This window comes from Oncorhynchus nerka, linkage group LG10, assembly GCF_034236695.1.
Source record: "Oncorhynchus nerka isolate Pitt River linkage group LG10, Oner_Uvic_2.0, whole genome shotgun sequence".
Classification (NCBI taxonomy): Eukaryota; Metazoa; Chordata; class Actinopteri; order Salmoniformes; family Salmonidae; genus Oncorhynchus; species Oncorhynchus nerka.
In genome coordinates, this window is record NC_088405.1 from 12,824,774 (window position 1) to 12,846,647 (window position 21,874).

General features: G+C 39.5%; 1 pseudogene; it reads right to left on the minus strand.

Annotated features, from left to right (window-relative positions):
- Positions 1 to 21,874, minus strand: part of LOC115125816 (UTP--glucose-1-phosphate uridylyltransferase-like) — a 111,050-nt pseudogene that overhangs the window by 5,222 nt on the left and 83,954 nt on the right.

Consider the following 21,874-nt stretch of genomic DNA (forward strand, 5'->3'; position numbering starts at 1 on the left):
ACACAGACAGACAGACAGACAGACGGGTATGTCATGCTGAGTTTAAAGCAGTAACACATACTTTGAGGAGAGAGAGCTCTCTCTCTCCCTCCATCTTGGTATGTTTATTCCCACTGGATGACCTATAGAAACAGAGGGTGAATGTATGGTAGTACAACAATAGAGCACCAGCTCAACACCAACAGAACATCTATGCAGAGTTTGGTGTGTTTAGCTTTAGTTCAACTGTAGGAGGATACAGTCAGAAGAAAAGGATCTTAGATTCCCTACTTATGTACTGTGAATAAAGGTCAGCATGCCCCATTCATATGTACTGTGAATAAAGGTCAGCATGCCCCATTCATATGTACTGTGAATAAAGGTCAGCATGCCCCATTCATATGTACTGTGAATAAAGGTCAGCATGCCCCATTCATATGTACTGTGAATAAAGGTCAGCATGCCCCATTCATATGTACTGTGAATAAAGGTCAGCATGCCCCATTCATATGTACTGTGAATAAAGGTCAGCATGCCCCATTCATATGTACTGTGAATAAAGGTCAGCATGCCCCATTCATATGTACTGTGAATAAAGGTCAGCATGCCCCATTCATATGTACTGTGAATAAAGGTCAGCATGCCCCATTCATATGTACTGTGAATAAAGGTCAGCATGCCCCATTCATATGTACTGTGAATAAAGGTCAGCATGCCCCATTCATATGTACTGTGAATAAAGGTCAGCATGCCCCATTCATATGTACTGTGACTGTGAATAAAGGTCAGCATGCCCCATTCATATGTACTGTGAATAAAGGTCAGCATGCCCCATTCAAATGTACTGTGAATAAAGGTCAGCATGCCCCATTCAAATGTACTGTGAATAAAGGTCAGCATGCCCCATTCATATGTACTGTGAATAAAGGTCAGCATGCCCCATTCAAATGTACTGTGAATAAAGGTCAGCATGCCCCATTCAAATGTACTGTGAATAAAGGTCAGCATGCCCCATTCAAATGTACTGTGAATAAAGGTCAGCATGCCCCATTCAAATGTACTGTGAATAAAGGTCAGCATGCCCCATTCAAATGTACTGTGAATAAAGGTCAGCATGCCCCATTCAAATGTACTGTGAATAAAGGTCAGCATGCCCCATTCAAATGTACTGTGAATAAAGGTCAGCATGCGTCCATTCAAATATACTGTGAATAAAGGTCAGCATGCCACCAAACACAAAGATACTGTGAATAAATCTCAGCATGCTATTCAAATGTACTGTGAAACATTTGTTTTTCCTTCTCTCCTAATCAGGGACTGATTCAGACCGCACACATGTTGAGTGAATTCTTTCACCAATCAGAATTGTTGTGAATTAAAGGTCAGGATTCCATTCAATATACTGTGAATAAAGGTCAAGATGGTTCCTCACCCTGAAAGTAGTCTATGGGCCAGGAGAAACTGTAATCCATGGTTTAAACATCTAACACAAACTTCAGCAACATTACATTTTTTTAAATGTAACTTTTATTTAACTAGGCAAGTCAGTTAAGAACAAATTCTTATTTACAATGACCGGGGAACAGTGGGTCAACTGCCTTGTTCAGAGGCAGATTTTTACCTTGTCAGCTCGGGGATTTAACCACTAGGCTACCTGCCGCCACTAACTTTAGCCACTAGGCTACCTGCCGCCACTCACTTTAACCACCAAACTAACTTTAACCAGAGGCTACCTGCCGCCACTAACTTTAACCACTAGGCTACCATCTGCCACTAACTATTAACCACTGGCTCCTGCCGAAACATTTGTTTAACCACTAGGCTCCTAATCAGGGACTAATTTAGCCACTAGGCTACCTGAGCCACTAACTTTAACCAATCAGGACATTCATTAAACTTTAGCCAAGGGAAGTCCACTAATTTTACAACTTGATGTAAGATGGTTCCTCACCCTGAAAGTAGTCTATGGGCCAGGAGAAACTGTAATCCATGGTTTAAACATCTACCACAAACTTCAGCAACATTACATTTTTTTAAATGTAACTTTTATTTAACTAGGCAAGTCAGTTAAGAACAAATTCTTATTTACAATGACCGGGGAACAGTGGGTCAACTGCCTTGTTCAGAGGCAGATTTTTACCTTGTCAGCTCGGGGATTTAACCACTAGGCTACCTGCCGCCACTAACTTTAACCACTAGGCTACCTGCCGCCACTAACTTTAACCACTAGGCTACCTGCCGCCACTAACTTTAACCACTAGGCTACCTGCCGCCACTAACTTTAACCACTAGGCTACCTGCCGCCACTAACTTTAACCACTAGGCTACCTGCCGCCACTAACTTTAACCACTAGGCTACCTGCCGCCACTAACTTTAACCACTAGGCTACCTGCCGCCACTAACTTTAACCACTAGGCTACCTGCCGCCACTAACTTTAACCACTAGGCTACCTGCCGCCACTAACTTTAGCCACTAGGCTACCTGCCGCCACTAACTTTAGCCACTAGGCTACCTGCCGCCACTAACTTAACTTTAACCACTAGGCTACCTGCCGCCACTAACTTTAACCACTAGGCTACCTGCCGCCACTAACTTTAACCACTAGGCTACCTGCCGCCACTAACTTTAGCCACTAGGCTACCTGCCGCCACTAACTTTAACCACTAGGCTACCTGCCGCCACTAACTTTAGCCACTAGGGCTACCTAGGCCGCCACTAACTTTAACCACTAGGCTACCTGCCGCCACTAACTTTAGCCACTAGGCTACCTGCCGCCACTAACTTTAGCCACTAGGCTACCTGCCGCCACTAACTTTAACCACTAGGCTACCTGCCGCCACTAACTTTAACCACTAGGCTACCTGCCGCCACTAACTTTAACCACTAGGCTACCTGCCGCCACTAACTTTAACCACTAGGCTACCTGCCGCCACTAACTTTAGCCACTAGGCTACCTGCCGCCACTAACTTTAGCCACTAGGCTACCTGCCGCCACTAACTTTAACCACTAGGCTACCTGCCGCCACTAACTTTAGCCACCTAGGCTACCTGCCGCCACTAACTTTAACCACTAGGCTACCTGCCGCCACTAACTTTAACCACTAGGCTACCTGCCGCCACTAACTTTAGCCACTAGGCTACCTGCCGCCACTAACTTTAACCACTAGGGCTAACCCTGCCGCCACTAACTTTAGCCACTAGGCTACCTGCCGCCACTAACTTTAACCACTAGGCTACCTGCCGCCACTAACTTTAACCACTAGGCTACCTGCCGCCACTAACTTTAGCCACTAGGCTACCTGCCGCCACTAACTTTAACCACTAGGCTACCTGCCGCCACTAACTTTAGCCACTAGGCTACCTGCCGCCACTAACTTTAACCACTAGGCTACCTGCCGCCACTAACTTTAACCACTAGGCTACCTGCCGCCACTAACTTTAACCACTAGGCTACCTGCCGCCACTAACTTTAACCACTAGGCTACCTGCCGCCACTAACTTTAACCACTAGGCTACCTGCCGCCACTAACTTTAGCCACTAGGCTACCTGCCGCCACTAACTTTAACCACTAGGCTACCTGCCGCCACTAACTTTAACCACTAGGCTACCTGCCGCCACTAACTTTAGCCACTAGGCTACCTGCCGCCACTAACTTTAACCACTAGGCTACCTGCCGCCACTAACTTTAGCCACTAGGCTACCTGCCGCCACTAACTTTAACCACTAGGCTACCTGCCGCCACTAACTTTAGCCACTAGGCTACCTGCCGCCACTAACTTTAACCACTAGGCTACCTGCCGCCACTAACTTTAACCACTAGGCTACCTGCCGCACACTAACTTTAGCCACTAGGCTACCTGCCGCCACTAACTTTAACCACTAGGCTACCTGCCGCCACTAACTTTAGCCACTAGGCTACCTGCCGCCACTAACTTTAACCACTAGGCTACCTGCCGCCACTAACTTTAGCCACTAGGCTACCTGCCGCCACTAACTTTAACCACTAGGCTACCTGCCGCCACTAACTTTAACCACTAGGCTACCTGCCGCCACTAACTTTAGCCACTAGGCTACCTGCCGCCACTAACTTTAACCACTAGGCTACCTGCCGCCACTAACTTTAACCACTAGGCTACCTGCCGCCACTAACTTTAACCACTAGGCTACCTGCCGCCACTAACTTTAGCCACTAGGCTACCTGCCGCCACTAACTTTAGCCACTAGGCTACCTGCCGCCACTAACTTTAGCCACTAGGCTACCTGCCGCCACTAACTTTAGCCACTAGGGCTACTTTAACCACTAGGCTACCTGCCGCCACTAACTTTAACCACTAGGCTACCTGCCGCCACTAACTTTAACCACTAGGCTACCTGCCGCCACTAACTTTACCACTAGGCTACCTGCCGCCACTAACTTTAACCACTAGGCTACCTGCCGCCACTAACTTTAACCACTAGGCTACCTGCCGCCACTAACTTTAGCCACTAGGCTACCTGCCGCCACTAACTTTAGCCACTAGGCTACCTGCCGCCACTAACTTTAGCCACTAGGCTACCTGCCGCCACTAACTTTAACCACTAGGCTACCTGCCGCCACTAACTTTAACCACTAGGCTACCTGCCGCCACTAACTTTAGCCACTAGGCTACCTGCCGCCACTAACTTTAACCACTAGGCTACCTGCCGCCACTAACTTTAGCCACTAGGCTACCTGCCGCCACTAACTTTAACACTAGGCACCACTAGGCTACCTGCCGCCACTAACTTTAGCCACTAGGCTACCTGCCGCCACTAACTTTAACCACTAGGCTACCTGCCGCCACTAACTTTAGCCACTAGGCTACCTGCCGCCACTAACTTTAGCCACTAGGCTACCTGCCGCCACTAACTTTAGCCACTAGCAAACAATCTTCCCACTAACAGTGTTTAACCACTAGGCTACCTGCCGCCACTAATTTTTTGTTACCTGACCAAATCAACTAACCACAAGGCTAAAAACTAACTTTAACCATAGGCTGGTTTGGCATTAAAGGCCAGCAGGCAACATTCATATTTTTCTCTGTTTTGTATTACATTTTAACTTTAACCATTTAACCTGGCAAGTAAGTTAATTAGGCTACAAATTATAATTTAACCAAGGCTAGCCTACCAAAACTTTAACCACTAGGCTACCTGCGGGGGACTAATTAAAATATATAAATGCCGCCACTAACTTAACCAATATAGGCAAAACACACATCACTAACTTTAACCACTAGGCTAAAGAGAGACCTAAAGACAACAACTTTAACCAAGGCAGCAACTACATGACAACCACAGCATGGCCACACAACATGAAACCAACATGGTAGCAAAACAACGTGGTAGCTTACCATTAACTTTACCATTAGGCTACAAAGATGCCGCCACTAACTTTAACCACTAGTCATACCTGCTTCTAAAGGGGGACCACTAGGACCCAAACTGCTACAGACCTATATCTAATTTAACCACTAAGGCTCGAAAGCCGCCACTAACTTTAACAAACAGATTACCTGCCGCCATTTAATCTTCAACCACTAGGCTACCTGCTTCTGCCATGCAATTTGGTTTCAGCTACCTGCCGCCACTCAACTTTAACCACTCAGCTACCTCAAGCCACTAACTTTAACCCTAAACGATATCTTAACCGCCATCGATAAGAAACCTGTCATCTAATCGCCACTAGGCTACCTGCCGCCACTAACTTTAACCACTAGGCTACCTGCATCGCCACTAACTTTAACCACTAGGCTACCTGCCGCAACTAACTTTAACCACTAGGCTACCTCAACCACTAATCCTTTAGCCAGAGGCTACCTGACAGCCTTGGTTTAACCACAAATGATTACCTGCCGCCACTTCACTTTAGCCACTCAAGGCTATCTGATACTAGTTCTTTGTCAAATATAGGGTCTGCTGTCCGCCACTAACTTTAGCCACAGGTACTCTGGGGGTGCTAACAGGGTTCAACCACTCAGGTTTTGCAACCACTCTCTTAGCCACTCTGTATAACATCAATGAGGTCGCTCTTGCTGCTGGTGAGTCTCTGATCCAGTTCTATGCACGACACCATTCTGTATACTCCGCCCCTTTTCTTTGGACACTGTGTTAACAACCCTCCAGGCAAGCTTCAATGCCATTTACTCTCCTTCCGTGGCCTCCAATTGCTCTTAAATACAAAACTAAATGCAACTCTTCAACCACTAGGCTACCTGCCGCCACCTCAACTTTGTCCACATCAGGCTACCTGACGGCCACTAACTTTAGATACTGTAACAACTACCTGCTCTGCCACTTAACTGTAACCAAACTAGGCTTCCTGACCCTTCCAGACCATTATCAAACATAAAAAACCTCCAAAGTTAAATTTAGACCATTGGCTTCCTCAAATGACAAAGCATCCTTCACTCATGCTGCCAAACAGCTCTGACTTAGAATACGTGGCTACAAATACTTAGGTGTCTGGTTAGACTGTAAACCTCCTTCCAGACCCATATCAAACATCTCCAATCCAAAGTTAAATCTAGAATTGGCTTCCTTTAGCCACTAAAGCATCCTTCTAACTCCCAAACTACCTGTACAACTTTAGACCATAGGCTACCTTCCGCCACTAACTTTAGCCACTAAGGCTGTCTTTACAACTTTAGCCACCAGGCTACCCGCCACCAACTTTATGCCACTATCTACCTGCCGCCACTAACTTTAGCCACTAGGCTACCTGCCCCACTAACTTTCACCACCAGGCAAACCTGCCCCACTAACTTTAGCCACTTGGCTACCTGCCCGCCGCAACTTAGCCACTAGGCTACCTGCCGCCACTAACAAACCCACTAGGCTACCATGTCATAACTTTTTAGACCACTAGGCTACCTGTCGCCACTAAGTCCCACTAGGCTACCTCAGCACTGCTTCACCACTAGGCTACCTCTGCCACTAACTGTTAGCCACTAGGCTACCTCTCACTAGTCACCCACAAGGCTACCTGCCGCCTTAACTTTAACCACTAGGCTGGCTCCATGTCACTAACAAGACCACTGGCTAACTCCCCCTTAGCCACTCAGGAAACCTCACCATAGCTTCCACCTAGGTACCACACGCTCCAGCAGGTATACAGGCTAGTCACCCCCACTAATTCTTTCTTAGCAAGCCTCTCCTTCCAGGCTACCTGCCGCCACTAACTTTAGCCACTTGCTGTCCTAACTTTAGCCACTATTTAATTTATTCCATTTATCTGCTAAATTGGAAACAACCCCATTTTTTTTTTGACCAAATCAACTAAAATCAACTGAAAAAAATAACTCAATATTTTTAGCCATTAAAGGCCCAGAGCAACTGTAACATTTATTTATTTTTTTGTTTTGTATTACATTTTTTTATTTCTACTTTTACACCATTGCAATACTACCATTCCAGTGTTTTATTGAACAAATTATTATTTACTTTGACAGCCTACCATGGCCTTTTTGCCTTTTACATCCCTTCTCACCTAATTTAAACATTATATATAGACTTGTTTTTTTTTTTTTTTTTTTTTACACACATTATTGACTGTATGTTTGTTTTACTCCATGTGTAACTCTGTGTCGTTGTATGTGTCGAACTGCTTTGCTTTATCTTGGCCAGGTCATGAAATGAGAACTTGTTCTCAACTTGCATACCTGGTTAAATAAAGGTGAAATAAAATTTAAAAAAATAAAAAGTACAACAGCTGTAGAAACAAACACTGTAAAAGTGTGAACAATTTATGAGTATTATTTCCTGATAGTTGCTGGTAGAGAATAATCTACACAGGCCCTTCTAATCAGCAGGTCTTGCATGGGTGGAGTTTTGGCTTGCCTGGTGACATCACCAGTCTGTATTTGAGTTTAATAGACCAATGAGAAAAAGAGTTCCAAACCTCTCTGCCAATAACAGCTAGTTTTCCGTTTTCAGAGATCACTCCCAGACAGTCCAAGCAAAATTCTTGCGTGAGAAATAGTTTTTGGCTAAAATGTTAATTTGTTTATTTTTGACCATTTTAATCTAAAACTATTACAGTAAGGTACTTAATTGTTACCCAGAAATGATATGATACTGAGATATATATAAAAATAAAAACGGCTGCATGAGGCCTTAATAAAGGTGACTTGGCCATAGAGATCCACAGTATGATATCGAATCAGAGTAAATAGAGCCAAATATATTTAAAAGTCACCTTGTCCAAGAGATGGTCATCAAAACGTCACCCCAGGGTAAGAATACACGAAACACAGCCCTTATTTTAAGTGTTTCTAAAATCCCCTACGGGAAAAATGTATGGTGGAAAAACGATTGGAACCATTTCCCAGTTTGACTGCTAGGTTTTATGGGTATTATTACACCTCCACCGTGGGGCTCTATTTAAGATTAAAACCAATAATTATTGGTTGCTCAAATGCAATGCGCTTGTCAACAAAGCACCTTTGATTAAATATTGCCCTCAGCAGTGGAAATCCAGCCTTACCTTAGTAAAGGAGGTTAGTTAGTAGTTATAGTAAGGTTAGGGTTATGTTAGTTACCTTAGTAAAGGAGCTGCCCAGCTTGACGTGGGGCGTGGTTAAGGTTAGTTAGTAGTTATAGTAAGGTTAGGGTTACGTTAGTTACCTTAGTAAAGGAGCTGCCCAGCTTGACGTGGGGTGTGGTTAAGGTTAGTAAGTAGTTATAGTAAGGTTAGGGTTACGTTATAGTTACCTTAGTAAAGGAGCTGCCCAGCTTGACGTGGGGTGTGGTTAAGGTTAGTTAGTAGTTATAGTAAGGTTAGGGTTACGTTAGTTACCTTAGTAAAGGAGCTACCCAGCTTGACGTGGGGCGTGGTTAAGGTTAGTAAGTAGTTATAGTAAGGTTAGGGTTATGTTAGTTACCTTAGTAAAGGAGCTGCCCAGCTTGACGTGGGGTGTGGTTAAGGTTAGTTAGTAGTTATAGTAAGGTTAGGGTTACGTTAGTTACCTTAGTAAAGGAGCTACCCAGCTTGACGTGGGGTGTGGTTAAGGTTAGTTAGTAGTTACAGTAAGGTTAGGGTTACGTTAGTTACCTTAGTAAAGGAGCTACCCAGCTTGACGTGGGGCGTGGTTAAGGTTAGTTAGTAGTTATAGTAAGGTTAGGGTTACGTTAGTTACCTTAGTAAAGGAGCTACCCAGCTTGACGTGGGGCGTGGTAGGGAACTCTCTCTTCTGGCTCATGGTGAGAGAGCCCGCCTCCAGGCTGTAGAGGTTGGACATGACCAATAGGAGGTCGGAGACGGTCTTGACCGCATTATCGGGCCAAGGAATTCGGGATCGATTATAATCACAGCCGTTGATGCCCAGGGCATCGATGGCTCTGAATGAACTCTTGATTTAACTCTTTGCAAACCGAAACCATTTCTCCAGCTGGATCACGTTTGACCTGAAAACAAGACTCCAGTGTCTGGCAGGAGAACAGGTGGTAAAACCATCATTGTTACTCTAACTTCACACACACACACACACACACACACACACACACACACACACACACACACACACACACACACACACACACACTAAAGGATGTAGGTAGTGGATTCATATACAGATACACATGCACACATACACAAACAAACTGAATAATGTACTGTAGGCCTCAGGTAGTGGGTTCACCTCTGAGCTAGTCACGAGACAAGTTTTAGGCTGCTTCACTAGGATCTGAATGATCCACTTAATATCAAAGAGAGAGAGTATCACAGTGAGTTATGTAATGAAATAACACATCACCACATGCAGCGTGTTCTGTTACCTACATCTACTAGCTAACAACATCAGGTCAGTAGTTCTATAATATACAGTAGTGTTCTGTTACCTACATCTACTAGCTAACAACATCAGGTCAGTAGTTCTATAATATACAGTAGTGTTCTGTTACCTACATCTACTAGCTAACAACATCAGGTCAGTGGTTCTATAATATACAGTAGTGTTCTGTTACCTACATCTACTAGCTAACAACATCAGGTCAGTAGTTCTATAATATACAGTAGTGTTCTGTTACCTACATCTACTAGCTAACAACATCAGGTCAGTAGTTCTATAATATACAGTAGTGTTCTGTTACCTACATCTAACAACATCAGGTCAGTAGTTCTATAATATACAGTAGTGTTCTGTTACCTACATCTACCTCACAGTAGTTCTATAATATACAGTAGTGTTCTGTTACCTACATCTAACAACATCAGGTCAGTGGTTCTATAATATACAGTAGTGTTCTGTTACCTACATCTAACAACATCAGGGCAGTAGTTCTATAATATACAGTAGTGTTCTGTTACCTACATCTACTAGCTAACAACATCAGGTCAGTGGTTCTATAATATACAGTAGTGTTCTGTTACCTACATCTACTAGCTAACAACATCAGGTCAGTAGTTCTATAATATACAGTAGTGTTCTGTTACCTACATCTACTAGCTAACAACATTGTTCAGTAGTTCTATAATATACAGTAGTGTTCTGTTACCTACATCTACTAGCTAACAACATCAGGTCAGTAGTTCTATAATATACAGTAGTGTTCTGTTACCTACATCTACTAGCTAACAACATCAGGTCAGTAGTTCTATAATATACAGTAGTGTTCTGTTACCTACATCTAACAACATCAGGTCAGTAGTTCTATAATATACAGTAGTGTTCTGTTACCTACATCTACTAGCTAACAACATCAGGTCAGTAGTTCTATAATATACAGTAGTGTTCTGTTACCTACATCTACTAGCTAACAACATCAGGTCAGTGGTTCTATAATATACAGTAGTGTTCTGTTACCTACATCTACTAGCTAACAACATCAGGTCAGTAGTTCTATAATATACAGTAGTGTTCTGTTACCTACATCTACTAGCTAACAACATCAGGTCAGTGGTTCTATAATATCTACAGTAGTGTTCTGTTACCTACATCTACTAGCTAACAACATCAGGTCAGTAGTTCTATAATATACAGTAGTGTTCTGTTACCTACATCTACTAGCTAACAACATCAGGTCAGTGGTTCTATAATATACAGTAGTGTTCTGTTACCTACATCTACTAGCTAACAACATCAGGTCAGTAGTTCTATAATATACAGTAGTGTTCTGTTACCTACATCTACTAGCTAACAACATCAGGTCAGTAGTTCTATAATATACAGTAGTGTTCTGTTACCTACATCTACTAGCTAACAACATCAGGTCAGTAGTTCTATAATATACAGTAGTGTTCTGTTACCTACATCTACTAGCTAACAACATCAGGTCAGTAGTTCTATAATATACAGTAGTGTTCTGTTACCTACATCTACTAGCTAACAACATCAGGTCAGTAGTTCTATAATATACAGTAGTGTTCTGTTACCTACATCTACTAGCTAACAACATCAGGTCAGTAGTTCTATAATATACAGTAGTGTTCTGTTACCTACATCTACTAGCTAACAACATCAGGTCAGTGGTTCTATAATATACAGTAGTGTTCTGTTACCTACATCTAACAACATCAGGTCAGTGGTTCTATAATATACAGTAGTGTTCTGTTACCTACATCTACTAGCTAACAACATCAGGTCAGTAGTTCTATAATATACAGTAGTGTTCTGTTACCTACATCTACTAGCTAACAACATCAGGTCAGTGGTTCTATAATATACAGTAGTGTTCTGTTACCTACATCTACTAGCTAACAACATCAGGTCAGTAGTTCTATAATATACAGTAGTGTTCTGTTACCTACATCTACTAGCTACACGAGCCACTTTAAACAATGCTACTAGCTAACAACATCAGGTCAGTAGTTCTATAATATACAGTAGTGTTCTGTTACCTACATCTACTAGCTAACAACATCAGGTCAGTAGTTCTATAATATACAGTAGTGTTCTGTTACCTACATCTACTAGCTAACAACATCAGGTCAGTAGTTCTATAATATACAGTAGTGTTCTGTTACCTACATCTACTAGCTAACAACATCAGGTCAGTGGTTCTATAATATACAGTAGTGTTCTGTTACCTACATCTACTAGCTAACAACATCAGGTCAGTAGTTCTATAATATACAGTAGTGTTCTGTTACCTACATCTACTAGCTAACAACATCAGGTCAGTAGTTCTATAATATACAGTAGTGTTCTGTTTACACTACTAGCTAACAACATCTCAGTAGTTCTATAATAACAGTAGTGTTCTGTTACCTACATCTACTAGCTAACAACATCAGGTCAGTAGTTCTATAATATACAGTAGTGTTCTGTTACCTACATCTACTAGCTAACAACATCAGGTCAGTAGTTCTATAATATACAGTAGTGTTCTGTTACCTACATCTACTAGCTAACAACATCAGGTCAGTAGTTCTATAATATACAGTAGTGTTCTGTTACCTACATCTACTAGCTAACAACATCAGGTTCAGTAGTTCTATAATATACAGTAGTGTTCTGTTACCTACATCTACTAGCTAACAACATCAGGTCAGTAGTTCTATAATATACAGTAGTGTTCTGTTACCTACATCTACTAGCTAACAACATCAGGTCAGTAGTTCTATAATATACAGTAGTGTTCTGTTACCTACATCTACTAGCTAACAACATCAGGTCAGTAGTTCTATAATATACAGTAGTGTTCTGTTACCTACATCTACTAGCTAACAACATCAGGTCAGTAGTTCTATAATATACAGTAGTGTTCTGTTACCTACATCTACTAGCTAACAACATCAGGTCAGTAGTTCTATAATATACAGTAGTGTTCTGTTACCTACATCTACTAGCTAACAACATCAGGTCAGTAGTTCTATAATATACAGTAGTGTTCTGTTACCTACATCTACTAGCACTAACAACATCAGGTCAGTAGTTCTATAATATACAGTAGTGTTCTGTTACCTACATCTACTAGCTAACAACATCAGGTCAGTAGTTCTATAATATACAGTAGTGTTCTGTTACCTACATCTACTAGCTAACAACATCAGGTCAGTAGTTCTATAATATACAGTAGTGTTCTGTTACCTACATCTACTAGCTAACAACATCAGGTCAGTGGTTCTATAATATACAGTAGTGTTCTGTTACCTACATCTACTAGCTAACAACATCAGGTCAGTAGTTCTATAATATACAGTAGTGTTCTGTTACCTACATCTACTAGCTAACAACATCAGGTCAGTAGTTCTATAATATACAGTAGTGTTCTGTTACCTACATCTACTAGCTAACAACATCAGGTCAGTAGTTCTATAATATACAGTAGTGTTCTGTTACCTACATCTACTAGCTAACAACATCAGGTCAGTAGTTCTATAATATACAGTAGTGTTCTGTTACCTACATCTACTAGCTAACAACATCAGGTCAGTAGTTCTATAATATACAGTAGTGTTCTGTTACCTACATCTACTAGCTAACAACATCAGGTCAGTAGTTCTATAATATACAGTAGTGTTCTGTTACCTACATCTACTAGCTAACAACATCAGGTCAGTAGTTCTATAATATACAGTAGTGTTCTGTTACCTACATCTACTAGCTAACAACATCAGGTCAGTAGTTCTATAATATACAGTAGTGTTCTGTTACCTACATCTACTAGCTAACAACATCAGGTCAGTAGTTCTATAATATACAGTAGTGTTCTGTTACCTACATCTACTAGCTAACAACATCAGGTCAGTGGTTCTATAATATACAGTAGTGTTCTGTTACCTACATCTACTAGCTAACAACATCAGGTCAGTAGTTCTATAATATACAGTAGTGTTCTGTTACCTACATCTACTAGCTAACAACATCAGGTCAGTAGTTCTATAATATACAGTAGTGTTCTGTTACCTACATCTACTAGCTAACAACATCAGGTCAGTAGTTCTATAATATACAGTAGTGTTCTGTTACCTACATCTACTAGCTAACAACATCAGGTCAGTAGTTCTATAATATACAGTAGTGTTCTGTTACCTACATCTACTAGCTAACAACATCAGGTCAGTAGTTCTATAATATACAGTAGTGTTCTGTTACCTACATCTACTAGCTAACAACATCAGGTCAGTAGTTCTATAATATACAGTAGTGTTCTGTTACCTACATCTACTAGCTAACAACATCAGGTCAGTGGTTCTATAATATACAGTAGTGTTCTGTTACCTACATCTACTAGCTAACAACATCAGGTCAGTAGTTCTATAATATACAGTAGTGTTCTGTTACCTACATCTACTAGCTAACAACATCAGGTCAGTAGTTCTATAATATACAGTAGTGTTCTGTTACCTACATCTACTAGCTAACAACATCAGGTCAGTAGTTCTATAATATACAGTAGTGTTCTGTTACCTACATCTACTAGCTAACAACATCAGGTCAGTAGTTCTATAATATACAGTAGTGTTCTGTTACCTACATCTACTAGCTAACAACATCAGGTCAGTAGTTCTATAATATACAGTAGTGTTCTGTTACCTACATCTACTAGCTAACAACATCAGGTCAGTAGTTCTATAATATACAGTAGTGTTCTGTTACCTACATCTACTAGCTAACAACATCAGGTCAGTAGTTCTATAATATACAGTAGTGTTCTGTTACCTACATCTACTAGCTAACAACATCAGGTCAGTGGTTCTATAATATACAGTAGTGTTCTGTTACCTACATCTACTAGCTAACAACATCAGGTCAGTAGTTCTATAATATACAGTAGTGTTCTGTTACCTACATCTACTAGCTAACAACATCAGGTCAGTAGTTCTATAATATACAGTAGTGTTCTGTTACCTACATCTACTAGCTAACAACATCAGGTCAGTAGTTCTATAATATACAGTAGTGTTCTGTTACCTACATCTACTAGCTAACAACATCAGGTCAGTAGTTCTATAATATACAGTAGTGTTCTGTTACCTACATCTACTAGCTAACAACATCAGGTCAGTAGTTCTATAATATACAGTAGTGTTCTGTTACCTACATCTACTAGCTAACAACATCAGGTCAGTAGTTCTATAATATACAGTAGTGTTCTGTTACCTACATCTACTAGCTAACAACATCAGGTCAGTAGTTCTATAATATACAGTAGTGTTCTGTTACCTACATCTACTAGCTAACAACATCAGGTCAGTAGTTCTATAATATACAGTAGTGTTCTGTTACCTACATCTACTAGCTAACAACATCAGGTCAGTAGTTCTATAATATACAGTAGTGTTCTGTTACCTACATCTACTAGCTAACAACATCAGGTCAGTAGTTCTATAATATACAGTAGTGTTCTGTTACCTACATCTACTAGCTAACAACATCAGGTCAGTGGTTCTATAATATACAGTAGTGTTCTGTTACCTACATCTACTAGCTAACAACATCAGGTCAGTAGTTCTATAATATACAGTAGTGTTCTGTTACCTACATCTACTAGCTAACAACATCAGGTCAGTAGTTCTATAATATACAGTAGTGTTCTGTTACCTACATCTACTAGCTAACAACATCAGGTCAGTAGTTCTATAATATACAGTAGTGTTCTGTTACCTACATCTACTAGCTAACAACATCAGGTCAGTAGTTCTATAATATACAGTAGTGTTCTGTTACCTACATCTACTAGCTAACAACATCAGGTCAGTAGTTCTATAATATACAGTAGTGTTCTGTTACCTACATCTACTAGCTAACAACATCAGGTCAGTAGTTCTATAATATACAGTAGTGTTCTGTTACCTACATCTACTAGCTAACAACATCAGGTCAGTAGTTCTATAATATACAGTAGTGTTCTGTTACCTACATCTACTAGCTAACAACATCAGGTCAGTAGTTCTATAATATACAGTAGTGTTCTGTTACCTACATCTACTAGCTAACAACATCAGGTCAGTAGTTCTATAATATACAGTAGTGTTCTGTTACCTACATCTACTAGCTAACAACATCAGGTCAGTAGTTCTATAATATACAGTAGTGTTCTGTTACCTACATCTACTAGCTAACAACATCAGGTCAGTAGTTCTATAATATACAGTAGTGTTCTGTTACCTACATCTACTAGCTAACAACATCAGGTCAGTAGTTCTATAATATACAGTAGTGTTCTGTTACCTACATCTACTAGCTAACAACATCAGGTCAGTAGTTCTATAATATACAGTAGTGTTCTGTTACCTACATCTACTAGCTAACAACATCAGGTCAGTAGTTCTATAATATACAGTAGTGTTCTGTTACCTACATCTACTAGCTAACAACATCAGGTCAGTAGTTCTATAATATACAGTAGTGTTCTGTTACCTACATCTACTAGCTAACAACATCAGGTCAGTAGTTCTATAATATACAGTAGTGTTCTGTTACCTACATCTACTAGCTAACAACATCAGGTCAGTAGTTCTATAATATACAGTAGTGTTCTGTTACCTACATCTACTAGCTAACAACATCAGGTCAGTAGTTCTATAATATACAGTAGTGTTCTGTTACCTACATCTACTAGCTAACAACATCAGGTCAGTAGTTCTATAATATACAGTAGTGTTCTGTTACCTACATCTACTAGCTAACAACATCAGGTCAGTAGTTCTATAATATACAGTAGTGTTCTGTTACCTACATCTACTAGCTAACAACATCAGGTCAGTAGTTCTATAATATACAGTAGTGTTCTGTTACCTACATCTACTAGCTAACAACATCAGGTCAGTAGTTCTATAATATACAGTAGTGTTCTGTTACCTACATCTACTAGCTAACAACATCAGGTCAGTAGTTCTATAATATACAGTAGTGTTCTGTTACCTACATCTACTAGCTAACAACATCAGGTCAGTAGTTCTATAATATACAGTAGTGTTCTGTTACCTACATCTACTAGCTAACAACATCAGGTCAGTAGTTCTATAATATACAGTAGTGTTCTGTTACCTACATCTACTAGCTAACAACATCAGGTCAGTAGTTCTATAATATACAGTAGTGTTCTGTTACCTACATCTACTAGCTAACAACATCAGGTCAGTAGTTCTATAATATACAGTAGTGTTCTGTTACCTACATCTACTAGCTAACAACATCAGGTCAGTAGTTCTATAATATACAGTAGTGTTCTGTTACCTACATCTACTAGCTAACAACATCAGGTCAGTAGTTCTATAATATACAGTAGTGTTCTGTTACCTACATCTACTAGCTAACAACATCAGGTCAGTAGTTCTATAATATACAGTAGTGTTCTGTTACCTACATCTACTAGCTAACAACATCAGGTCAGTAGTTCTATAATATACAGTAGTGTTCTGTTACCTACATCTACTAGCTAACAACATCAGGTCAGTAGTTCTATAATATACAGTAGTGTTCTGTTACCTACATCTACTAGCTAACAACATCAGGTCAGTAGTTCTATAATATACAGTAGTGTTCTGTTACCTACATCTACTAGCTAACAACATCAGGTCAGTAGTTCTATAATATACAGTAGTGTTCTGTTACCTACATCTACTAGCTAACAACATCAGGTCAGTAGTTCTATAATATACAGTAGTGTTCTGTTACCTACATCTACTAGCTAACAACATCAGGTCAGTAGTTCTATAATATACAGTAGTGTTCTGTTACCTACATCTACTAGCTAACAACATCAGGTCAGTAGTTCTATAATATACAGTAGTGTTCTGTTACCTACATCTACTAGCTAACAACATCAGGTCAGTAGTTCTATAATATACAGTAGTGTTCTGTTACCTACATCTACTAGCTAACAACATCAGGTCAGTAGTTCTATAATATACAGTAGTGTTCTGTTACCTACATCTACTAGCTAACAACATCAGGTCAGTAGTTCTATAATATACAGTAGTGTTCTGTTACCTACATCTACTAGCTAACAACATCAGGTCAGTAGTTCTATAATATACAGTAGTGTTCTGTTACCTACATCTACTAGCTAACAACATCAGGTCAGTAGTTCTATAATATACAGTAGTGTTCTGTTACCTACATCTACTAGCTAACAACATCAGGTCAGTAGTTCTATAATATACAGTAGTGTTCTGTTACCTACATCTACTAGCTAACAACATCAGGTCAGTAGTTCTATAATATACAGTAGTGTTCTGTTACCTACATCTACTAGCTAACAACATCAGGTCAGTAGTTCTATAATATACAGTAGTGTTCTGTTACCTACATCTACTAGCTAACAACATCAGGTCAGTAGTTCTATAATATACAGTAGTGTTCTGTTACCTACATCTACTAGCTAACAACATCAGGTCAGTAGTTCTATAATATACAGTAGTGTTCTGTTACCTACATCTACTAGCTAACAACATCAGGTCAGTAGTTCTATAATATACAGTAGTGTTCTGTTACCTACATCTACTAGCTAACAACATCAGGTCAGTAGTTCTATAATATACAGTAGTGTTCTGTTACCTACATCTACTAGCTAACAACATCAGGTCAGTAGTTCTATAATATACAGTAGTGTTCTGTTACCTACATCTACTAGCTAACAACATCAGGTCAGTAGTTCTATAATATACAGTAGTGTTCTGTTACCTACATCTACTAGCTAACAACATCAGGTCAGTAGTTCTATAATATACAGTAGTGTTCTGTTACCTACATCTACTAGCTAACAACATCAGGTCAGTAGTTCTATAATATACAGTAGTGTTCTGTTACCTACATCTACTAGCTAACAACATCAGGTCAGTAGTTCTATAATATACAGTAGTGTTCTGTTACCTACATCTACTAGCTAACAACATCAGGTCAGTAGTTCTATAATATACAGTAGTGTTCTGTTACCTACATCTACTAGCTAACAACATCAGGTCAGTAGTTCTATAATATACAGTAGTGTTCTGTTACCTACATCTACTAGCTAACAACATCAGGTCAGTAGTTCTATAATATACAGTAGTGTTCTGTTACCTACATCTACTAGCTAACAACATCAGGTCAGTAGTTCTATAATATACAGTAGTGTTCTGTTACCTACATCTACTAGCTAACAACATCAGGTCAGTAGTTCTATAATATACAGTAGTGTTCTGTTACCTACATCTACTAGCTAACAACATCAGGTCAGTAGTTCTATAATATACAGTAGTGTTCTGTTACCTACATCTACTAGCTAACAACATCAGGTCAGTAGTTCTATAATATACAGTAGTGTTCTGTTACCTACATCTACTAGCTAACAACATCAGGTCAGTAGTTCTATAATATACAGTAGTGTTCTGTTACCTACATCTACTAGCTAACAACATCAGGTCAGTAGTTCTATAATATACAGTAGTGTTCTGTTACCTACATCTACTAGCTAACAACATCAGGTCAGTAGTTCTATAATATACAGTAGTGTTCTGTTACCTACATCTACTAGCTAACAACATCAGGTCAGTAGTTCTATAATATACAGTAGTGTTCTGTTACCTACATCTACTAGCTAACAACATCAGGTCAGTAGTTCTATAATATACAGTAGTGTTCTGTTACCTACATCTACTAGCTAACAACATCAGGTCAGTAGTTCTATAATATACAGTAGTGTTCTGTTACCTACATCTACTAGCTAACAACATCAGGTCAGTAGTTCTATAATATACAGTAGTGTTCTGTTACCTACATCTACTAGCTAACAACATCAGGTCAGTAGTTCTATAATATACAGTAGTGTTCTGTTACCTACATCTACTAGCTAACAACATCAGGTCAGTAGTTCTATAATATACAGTAGTGTTCTGTTACCTACATCTACTAGCTAACAACATCAGGTCAGTAGTTCTATAATATACAGTAGTGTTCTGTTACCTACATCTACTAGCTAACAACATCAGGTCAGTAGTTCTATAATATACAGTAGTGTTCTGTTACCTACATCTACTAGCTAACAACATCAGGTCAGTAGTTCTATAATATACAGTAGTGTTCTGTTACCTACATCTACTAGCTAACAACATCAGGTCAGTAGTTCTATAATATACAGTAGTGTTCTGTTACCTACATCTACTAGCTAACAACATCAGGTCAGTAGTTCTATAATATACAGTAGTGTTCTGTTACCTACATCTACTAGCTAACAACATCAGGTCAGTAGTTCTATAATATACAGTAGTGTTCTGTTACCTACATCTACTAGCTAACAACATCAGGTCAGTAGTTCTATAATATACAGTAGTGTTCTGTTACCTACATCTACTAGCTAACAACATCAGGTCAGTAGTTCTATAATATACAGTAGTGTTCTGTTACCTACATCTACTAGCTAACAACATCAGGTCAGTAGTTCTATAATATACAGTAGTGTTCTGTTACCTACATCTACTAGCTAACAACATCAGGTCAGTAGTTCTATAATATACAGTAGTGTTCTGTTACCTACATCTACTAGCTAACAACATCAGGTCAGTAGTTCTATAATATACAGTAGTGTTCTGTTACCTACATCTACTAGCTAACAACATCAGGTCAGTAGTTCTATAATATACAGTAGTGTTCTGTTACCTACATCTACTAGCTAACAACATCAGGTCAGTAGTTCTATAATATACAGTAGTGTTCTGTTACCTACATCTACTAGCTAACAACATCAGGTCAGTAGTTCTATAATATACAGTAGTGTTCTGTTACCTACATCTACTAGCTAACAACATCAGGTCAGTAGTTCTATAATATACAGTAGTGTTCTGTTACCTACATCTACTAGCTAACAACATCAGGTCAGTGGTTCTATAATATACAGTAGTGTTCTGTTACCTACATCTACTAGCTAACAACATCAGGTCAGTAGTTCTATAATATACAGTAGTGTTCTGTTACCTACATCTACTAGCTAACAACATCAGGTCAGTAGTTCTATAATATACAGTAGTGTTCTGTTACCTACATCTACTAGCTAACAACATCAGGTCAGTAGTTCTATAATATACAGTAGTGTTCTGTTACCTACATCTACTAGCTAACAACATCAGGTCAGTGGTTCTATAATATACAGTAGTGTTCTGTTACCTACATCTACTAGCTAACAACATCAGGTCAGTAGTTCTATAATATACAGTAGTGTTCTGTTACCTACATCTACTAGCTAACAACATCAGGTCAGTAGTTCTATAATATACAGTAGTGTTCTGTTACCTACATCTACTAGCTAACAACATCAGGTCAGTAGTTCTATAATATACAGTAGTGTTCTGTTACCTACATCTACTAGCTAACAACATCAGGTCAGTAGTTCTATAATATACAGTAGTGTTCTGTTACCTACATCTACTAGCTAACAACATCAGGTCAGTAGTTCTATAATATACAGTAGTGTTCTGTTACCTACATCTACTAGCTAACAACATCAGGTCAGTAGTTCTATAATATACAGTAGTGTTCTGTTACCTACATCTACTAGCTAACAACATCAGGTCAGTAGTTCTATAATATACAGTAGTGTTCTGTTACCTACATCTACTAGCTAACAACATCAGGTCAGTAGTTCTATAATATACAGTAGTGTTCTGTTACCTACATCTACTAGCTAACAACATCAGGTCAGTAGTTCTATAATATACAGTAGTGTTCTGTTACCTACATCTACTAGCTAACAACATCAGGTCAGTAGTTCTATAATATACAGTAGTGTTCTGTTACCTACATCTACTAGCTAACAACATCAGGTCAGTGGTTCTATAATATACAGTAGTGTTCTGTTACCTACATCTAACAACATCAGGGCAGTAGTTCTATAATATACAGTAGTGTTCCGTTACCTACATCACTAGCTAACAACATCAGGTCAGTGGTTCTATAATATCAGTAGCTGTTCATTACCTACATCTACTAGCTAACAACATCAGCAGTAGTTC